Below are 9,732 nucleotides of genomic sequence, written 5' to 3'. Positions count from 1 at the left end.
CTTAAATGGCCCGATAAAGGAATTCGGCTGTTCGCTTGATATTTGAAATAATTATCGCGTTGGTCGTATAAGTTGCCATAATGACAATGAAAATAATAATACAGTATATTTAATTAAATAATAACATTTTTATTCTAGAGTTAGGCTTGGTAGAGTTACTTGCAACCATGGAATAAATATTACATAGACCAAAGTGCATAGTCTCTTTTCCGAGGTGCTTTTTTCCTAGCTGATCTCTCAAATGAGAAGAGTCATTTGAAAGATCAGCTTGGAAAACATGGGGTTATTGGGCTGCAATTTAAAAAATTGTAGACCTATAAATTCTTACTGTCGTCCGTGTGTTTGTCTTTCCTTAATCTCTAGAACAAAGTTAGATACTTAAACTCAAGACCAGACATAGAAAGCTTAGGGGCAGGAGGCCCCGATTAACTATATATGAACGTCTGATTCTAACCAGAAGTCATGTTATTTCAATTCAAACTTCCCCTGAAACCAGTTAGATAGATGACTGGCACGACTTCATTGTTAACGGAAAACTATGATGTACAGAGACAAGACACCATTGTACAGTACCAATTTGAGATGGAGAGCATATATTTTAAATTAAATAAATTAAAAATATGATTAAAACTTGCAGCCTGGCATTGTGACAATGTTGCAATAAATAATTTTTCGTACTGATAACAATATTGTAATTGTATCCAAGGTGAAGACGTTATTTTGTTCATTAGATCAAGAATGTGCTATTTATAATTGTGAAAATTTGGGAGTTAGTCTATGCCCGTATTATTTGCTTCTATTCTTTTGTGTATTTTTTGTTCATTTTGAAATACGAGTATTTGTCAATGATTTTCGCTCTAATTTTGACCAATAAATCCTATAAAAATCACTTATTTTCTATGTCTTTTAGTTACCTCTATTTATGTTATTGTGAATAATTTTTATATCACTGTATTCCTTGTTTAAATCTGTGTCAATAAATTATATTTTATAGAGTTGGTAAGGGTAGATCGTCCCAAAATACCTAGTTGTTAGTTGAACTTTTTATCAATCTTTACGAGCTTTTCACGAGTGCCCCACATTTTTATTTTTGGTCTCATAATATCAAGAATACTGTGAAAGCTGATAACAATTATGTTTTTACTTTTTAGTTCATTTGTAAATAAAAGCATTTGTTTATATTTTTTTAAAACATTTTTATTTTCTACTTTTACTTTCCTTTTACTTTTTACTTATGTATGTATACATAACAAGGGAAAATGTTGAAATTGTGTCAAATTTGATTCTTCTGGTTTTTGAAATTTCCACGTTTTGAGATCCCACGTGCTATATCTCGAGAGGGGTCGAACTTAATAAAGATTTTAATTGTTATTAGCATTTACAATTTTTTATAAAATTCATCACTACCCTCAAAATTAAACTTTTTGCTATTTTATAATAATTAAAAATATATAAAGTTTTTATAACAAAATATTACAACAGATGGCGTCATACGCAATTTTATTCATTATGATTAATAATATAACGGTTATTTGGCGACGCGGTTATTTGGCGGTTATGATTAATAATATAACGGTTAAGGGAACATTGGCGACGCCCTTGATTTTATATACAGAATACTGAGCCCATTCGTGAAACCACTGAACACTGGTAGTTGGATGTGGGTTCGCGCTTCGCCAACAGCCTGGCCACGTGGAGTTTTCCGGGTTTTTTAAAAGTTAGTAACACGTAAACAAGGACCAATTTCCCATAAAAGACCTCCTGAAAAACATCCCCAGTCGGCAGATCGCCCATAGGAATAAAACTAAACCAATATGGAACACTAAATTATCGAACTTCTTTTTAGTTTAACATTTAATTGGGAAGCAGATGAAAATTGAGTTACAAGATTTTATGTAGACAGTAAGAATTAAAAGCGGCAAGGAATTACCGTTTTTGAATGCGTTTAGTCAAGGTCTATAAACACAATGTCAGGACATCAATGTTCCTTATAAAGCCGCCATATTGATTCCTTAGTTTCAAGATCGTGGTATAGATTTCATGCTCTGTACATGCAGTAAACTTTACGTTCAAGCCATGGTTCAAGCCATGGAATTCCTTTTATAATTTCAAATAGATTATTTTTTCATTTAGAGGTTACTCTGGCATATAATTAAAGTCTTTAACTACATAGATTTCAAAATAAAAAGCTATGTCAATGATTTATATGAAACAGTACAAGAATAAATTTATTCAGTTTTAATATGAAAAATGAGAGAAATTTGGAGATGCTGTTTGATTGTTAAAATAGGAATATATTTAATTTTTTATGCTCAGTTGCATTTTTGCATTACACAAAATGCAAACAGGAGCATCAGAGTAAATATATTCTATTTATTATATGCAGTTGTCATCCTTTTTATCATTTCGATAAAAGGATGACAACTGCATATAATAAATAGAATATATTTACTCTGATGCTCTTGTTTGCAGTTTGCAGTTCTTTAGTGAAGATTTTGGTCATTGTAGTACAGTACATGGCTAGATTTTACTTACAAACTGTAAAGCAAATACATGATCTGTGTTTTACTGTTCAGTTTAAGATGAATATTACTGTTTATGGAAAAGTTTTACTCACACGTTTAAAATTTACCGAATATTTATAACTAGAAACATAATTTAAAACAAATGGATGACATATCGACATTTATTTATGATATTTACAGTAATTTACACATTTATTTTCATGATCAGCAGCAATAATTTTCTCTCGTCCACTCTTTTAACTTCAAATTGTGTTTCCTCAAAATGTATCTAAAAGATTCAGTTACGTTACATCTCAAAAGTTACTGCAAACACTTCGTAAATTTATATTTTCAACATTATTTTATCCACTAACCCTATACATCTTCGAATTCTCAGTTATTTACACTTGGCTCTTCTGCAATATAAAAGCCATTTAATTCTCCCGGTTTTGTTAGCGAGAAAACGGAACAATCTTACACTTTTTACTGACAAAATTTTACAATTTAGTGCCTAACACCAAATCATTTAAAACCAAAATAACAAAAAATTTAGTTAATTGAGATCGAAAAAACAGCCAAATTCGCTCTACAAACACCGTATACACTACAACAAAGGTAACCAATATGGCAACTACTGCAATGCATCACGGTATCATGTCCAGACCCTATGTTATAAACTTTGATTTATTAAGTCATGTGTGGCGCCATCTCTTGTCAGATTTTATTTACAAATTTTAATTTTTCGGTAATTTTTTGCTAACAATTAAAATTGTTTGCAAACTCAAAAAAGAAAGAAAAAAAAGAAAAGAAAAAAGGAATAATGTATTGTTATCGAGAATATATATGTTTACAAAATTTCAACTAGATCGAAAAGAGGGAAGTGGATGAAAATTGACTTAAAAGATTTTATGTGGATACTAGCTGACCCGGCCACGCGTTGTTGTGGCTCAAAATGTATCTATTATAAATGTGTAACACTTCCCCATGGGGAGAATTTCAAAAAATCTCTTTTTAGTGTATATTCTGTTGACGTAGCCTATTAAAACGCAATTAAAAACGCAAAAAACCGCATGTAAAATAGTATAAATAGAAGCCGAGTTCTTCACGGTAAGCCTTAATTCTGTCCCTTTCCCGCTGGGGAATATCGAAAAATCCCTTTTTAGTGTATATTCTGTTGACGTCACCTATTAAAACGCAATTAAAAACGCAAAAAACCGCATGTAAAATAGTATAAATAGAAGCAGAGTTCTTCACGGTAAGCCTTAATCCCGTCCATCTCCCCCCGTAGGGGGAATTTCGACATGTATATTATATAAAAACACGTGCATATTCGAATGCAACGTTGTGTCAAAATTTCAAAGGAATCGGTAGGAACAAACAAACGTTGTATTTTATTTATATAGATAGGTAGAAAATGATCTGCTTAGGTCCATTCTCACAGAAAAGCATAATGCCTCACAGAAAAGCAAACTTAGGTCGTCGGAAGTTAGCGCCATCTGTTGGACATAAAAGCCTTAATCCATATATAAATATATTTTTGAAAGGGGGAAATGGTGATCTTCACATATGCCACAAACCTTCGCGGGAATGTATTAAACAACTTCCCAAAGTTTCATGGCAATCGGATAAATGGTGTGGTAATGCATGAAGGACAAACACACACACACAGACAGACATACATTCGTTTTTATATATATAGATAAACAAACGGACACAAAGTTAATAAAAAGCGTATAAAAATCCTCTTAGTGCCCATAGTGCAAAAAGAGTAAAAACTCGCAAATATATTAAGAACATTTTTTTTTTACGTTTATTCGGAGTTGAAACAATGATTTTATATTGTACGGTATATACAGTATTCTCTATTCTTCTCTATCGAAGAATCAGTTCTTGAGCCAAACAATTTCACGAGTCGAATCTCCAAAACTTCTTCTAAAGAATGTTAATTGTCTATATTTTACTCATTTGAATCATCATTATATTTTGAATCTGCCCTCGTTTTGTATTGAAATATCGAGCGTTCGTTTAAAAGTGATTAAACATTAAAGATAACAATAAATAAACGATAATTTTTATGTTAGTTTTATATTTATTCAATATTGGTAGGTACTTTCAATGTAACATTTTATCGTATATTATTTTTCTATAGTCTCTATTTAGCGTTTCCCCCTCTTCTTATAGAATTGTTTCTAGAAAGAGAATTAATGATGTCTCTTGTACTTATATAACATATTAGTTCTTTTCGTCACCGCGTTCATAATTTATTTTTGGCTATCGAATGTGTCACTCAAATCACATTAACTTCGTCTTTTACCGCATTACGTCATAAAGGATGGACAGTTACTTGTACAACGGAGAAAAAAATATGGTATTTGTTTCCTCAGTTGCATTACTCATTCCACAAATAAAATAATTAGGCTCCATTTCACGTATTCCGAATACCTATCGTGATATCCAGATATTATGCTATATTATATTCTGTTTATTGAAAGAATCAACTTTGGTATTATGAGCATCAACCATTGATCGCTTAGTTGTGGAAAGTTACTTCCTCATTTGTTAAACATGTCACTGCCGTTATAAACAGCTTCACGTTCTGGTATTGGAATAAGAGGAAGTTCGCTATTGTAGTTGTTAAATGTATGATTCTTTACAGTTAATACATCCCATAAAAAAATAACACAGTCAATGGAAAAGTCGTTCTGCCATCTAGTGAGAGAAAAAATAATATGTCAGGCGGTGTGTGAATTTTAAGCGTAAAGTACTGACATCATTAAGGAATGTGCTGATTGGTTTAACTAAAGCGACATCACGCGTGACGTTGCTCTCAAGTTGATTCTTTCCATAATTGCTTTAATATAAAACGGTAATTTGGTTATACAATATTCTGACTAGCAAAATATCGAAGTTATCGTCAAAAATCTTTCCAAATGAAAAGAATTTTACACTTTTTTTAATAATAAAACTTGAAATTTTGCCAATAATTAAATAAATTAAAATGCTTATAAAGAATGCTTGCTTAACAACTCAATTATGATTAAATTTTTAATGAGATTTAATATTTTCTTCTAATGTTTCGAGAGATGTGTCAACATTAATTTCAATTTTCGTGTTAAGAATTTGAGAAGTTAATGAAGACAAATTAATCTCTCGTCAAAAACTTTCGCGTTAAACATTAAAAACATTTATTAATGTAATTGGTATTTTCTCTAATTTTTTGCGTAAGAAAATGGACAGAGTCGCAATTACAAAAATTCAATTCATCACATTTTATTCATCTCGTAAACAAAATAATTTAGTAACTCTAATACAATCGGACAATTACAGAATGATTTTTAGTCTGCACTACGACTTCCATCTCGAAATTTTGCTTAAATCAATTCTACTACAACTATAATTCATCAAAATTTCTTAAAATCCAAACTTTTATATAAGTTTTCAGGATACTGATCCGAATTCCGTTCACTAAAAAAACATATTTAAATAATTAAAAGAATATAGTCGCGAGGAGAAATTGATTCAAATTCTAACAATTTTCTACATTAATTTGTAAAAAAAAAACTTTTCTACGTAAAAATTTTGATCATTTCTCTTCTTTTCCCGCGTCTTTTCCGTGGCATTCGCCTTTATCCGTGACGTGAGAGTCATCTCCGTGCGAACATTCCTTCGTACACGTCTCGCTCTTAACGTCGTCGCTTCCTTCCTTCTGAATATCTTCGACTGGCTTCTCCTCCGCCAGGCCTGCAAAAAATTTGGGTCAAATCGGAGGAAACTTTATCCTCTACAATAATTAACACCATAAAAACGTCGCGAGTCATCCAAGGTCGCGGAGTTGACGCTCTCCGAACCAGAACAGGAGCATTGACTGACCGAGTACTTCGTAAATTGAGAACCCAGACAAACAGTGATGACATTAAACAGAAGGGAACCATCTTCTCGTATACGGTTTCCACCATGTTAAAAACGCCAGAGCGCAAAAAATACCAAGCGTCAAAAAATAAGCACTCCGAAACTCGCATACTATTCGACTTAACTGTTTAAATTTTTTGTACCAGTCTTTTAAATTGATTTTTAGTGCCGTTAAGGAAAATTCGCACGCTACAGAAGCATAAAAATTAAAGAAAAGAAAAAAAAATCGCAACAAGCTACAAGAAAAAAGCGACCTAAATAATGCAGACAGATCATTTGAACACGTCAAGGGATGATTAACTTTCCGTTAGATTACCGAAAGGAAATGAGTCAGAATCATAAAATCAGGAAGTCGAGACAAAATTTAATTTGCGACGGATTGTAACACTTCCTATTTATCTTCAACGAGAGAAAACGTTAAAAAAAAAAAAAAAAAAAAAAAAACGTACGTAAGTACTGTATAGACGCGCACAAAACTAGCAAATTTAAATAAATGTTATGAAATTCACTTTTAAGAATTATTTTAAATAAAAAAATATAAAGGCATAGAGCTGCGATAAGTAACAGAAATTTGAATTTTACGCGCGTTTAAACTTGTTTAAAATTCAAATTACCGTTAGGAGAGGGAAAGGCGCTATAAAGAAAGGAATGTTATAACGTACCTAAGGTAGCTGCCTGTTGGTCACTCATTTCCAAAATACAAATCTAAATGAACTCCTCTTGTTAAAGTAACCGACTGCTTCTACTCTTTCTGATTTATATAAAACCGCGCTCCGATCGCCACGCCTCCCGACGGTACTAAATCGAACTAAAAAAACCGTGTCATACGTAATTGTGGTTTTTATCATAAATTACTTTTAGTTTTGGTTTTTAATTTCGATTTTAAAATGTTAAAATTACATTTTAAACATTTTAAAATAAATTCATACGACACAGAATAATATATGATAAATGTTCATAAATTTCTTAATGTTTTACGGAAAAATATATGTTCTAATGAAATAAAGTCGAAAACTTTCCCGAAATTTTGAATATTTTTCGAAATTTTCAGTGTTCGAAAGATATTTTTACAAATTATTTTAAATTGTTTAAGAAAAACCCACGCCTGTTTCGTGTAAATACTTTCCATTCCTTCCACCCGGGAGGAGGATCACTTTTCGTGTTAATCAAAGCAAAAACCTTCGAAAACTTCCTCGAACACGTTTAATAATTTTAAATTATGTTTTTAAAATATATAAAATAAAAGCCTAAAAATGGCGAGGCCATATCGAGCTCTTTTTTGTACATAAAAATTACAAATTTTAATTAAAGTCAGTTCGATTGTTTTGTCCGAATTCACTTCTAATCAGCATCTTCAGACATAGAAATTACAGACAAAAGTTTAGTCTACAAACGGACATTTTTACTGGATGGTGACGGTTGGCAGACATAAACAGTACCATCTTTCATCGTCGCCTTCCAATCGTATAGAATTTTCCATCTGATTGCCATTATTGTAAAGAGAGGAGAGGAAAAAGAAAAAGAAAATTCATTCGTCTCATTAAAATTACAAATAACCGACCTTGTATCATTGTTACAATGATTAACTTCTTTTTGTTTCCATTGCAATTATTCCTGTATTTAGTTAACATTTATTTAAATTAACAGAAAATATTTCGTCTAAGTTTAATTATTTATCGTCATTAAACGTAACGATTATAATTTAACCAACTCAAAAATGTCTGTCTAAGGTAAATTAGTATACACGAAAACACTTAAATATGACGAAAAATTAAAATTATTTTGTAATAATATTCGATAGATTAAATTTAAAACATTGTATTACAAAAAAATATAGATTTTTTTAATTAAAATTTTATAAATTTTTCCGCGCCATTCTTTAGTAAAGTGATTCATTTTAAGTGTAACTAGTAAGTCATTCAATGACTGATATTAACTCGAATTTTGAAATTCCTTTATAACCGATCGTGAGATAATTTTTACAAAGACACACCTAACTTCCCCAAAGACGTGACCTTCGTATAGTGACGTGTATAATCGAGTACACGTACACTTCCGGTCGAAGCATGTCCCATTATAAAACGGTAATACGGTAATCTAGCTCTCGGAATGTGTAAAAAAGCCCGCGAAAATCTTCGTTCGACTGTCACGTGCGGTCGAATGGGTACACAAGTCGATTATTGTTCCACCCCGGGATGAAGGATTGTCGAATGGCTCCTCTCGAATTATCAGAACGATGACTGATTTGTGGGGACGAGTAATGCGATATGATAAGATAGGAGATTCGAAGAAACCCGTCTAAGAAATTATACAAGTGTTTGAATAATTTGATAATTTTTAACGATTAGATTTCCTATTCGAAACTAAGGCGTTAACTCGAATTTAAATTTAGTTTCGTTTTTTATTTTTCTAGGTTTATTTACTAATTATAAACGTAGAATTCTATTTAACAGGCGTTACGCACTTTAATGATGAATTTATCTAATTATAATTACTGTTCAGTTTACATTATTTAATGAATATAACCTATATTTTAGACAAAGTCATATTCTATGACTAAAGTTTCGATGAATAAAAATTTTTAGAATATTTTCGGAAGAAAAACCTCAACGTAATGTTACGAGGGGATTTTTCTTACCAAATTTCTTATGAATTATCATTTAGATATTTAATTATTCCAGTTTTTCAAATTATAGACAGTTATTTTTATAAATTTAATATAAGATTTTATTAAAATATTTTAATAAATTTGCCAATTTTATTGTAATTATTTTGATTTTCCTGAGTATAATAAGTTTACTACAAGTTGAGAGAAATATCATTGCTCAGGAAAAATAATAATAATAATAATAAGTGTAAAAAATTATTCTAAGCTTTTTCTATTGAATTTTTGATACAATTTGGAATTTAAGTTTGTAGAATTTATATATTTTAGTTAAAATTAAAGAGAAAACCATCGAATCCTACACAGAGTAAGCGAGAAACTATAGGAAGACGAAAGAAGATGAAAGAGTGACCTTGTATAAACGTTAAATGCAAATGTGTAGGCCTAATTACAATTTGTTATTGTGAACAATAACAAAAATTAATTTATTATTAAACATTTTATTGATTTTCTGCCAAATTTTGATCGAAAATATCCTGAAACAGTACACTTAAAAATAACCTATTTATTGTTTTATCCCCCTTCGAAAACAATTTAAACAACGATAAAATTTCAGAATTTCGTCAGTTTTGGAATAAATACATCGTAGTTTAGGTTTAAAATTTAACATAAATATTTTCATTATAATTCTTTTAATTTGACGATAAAAATCAA

At 30.7% G+C, this 9,732-nt stretch overlaps 1 long non-coding RNA gene across 1 annotated transcript; it reads right to left on the bottom strand.

Annotated features, from left to right (window-relative positions):
• Positions 1-5,749: 5,749 nt before the first annotated feature.
• On the bottom strand, positions 5,750-7,205 carry LOC136972748 (uncharacterized). Its single transcript, XR_010880383.1, has 2 exons — positions 7,076-7,205; positions 5,750-6,245 (listed from the first exon to the last, which is right to left on the bottom strand). It is a non-coding gene; the product is annotated as an uncharacterized lncRNA (long non-coding RNA).
• Positions 7,206-9,732: the final 2,527 nt, after the last annotated feature.

Source organism: Centruroides vittatus, unplaced genomic scaffold (genome assembly GCF_030686945.1).
Source record: "Centruroides vittatus isolate TY-2023 unplaced genomic scaffold, ASM3068694v2 contig_301, whole genome shotgun sequence".
In the NCBI taxonomy this organism is placed as follows: domain Eukaryota; kingdom Metazoa; phylum Arthropoda; class Arachnida; order Scorpiones; family Buthidae; genus Centruroides; species Centruroides vittatus.
This window is presented reverse-complemented; position numbering and strand designations above follow the sequence as displayed.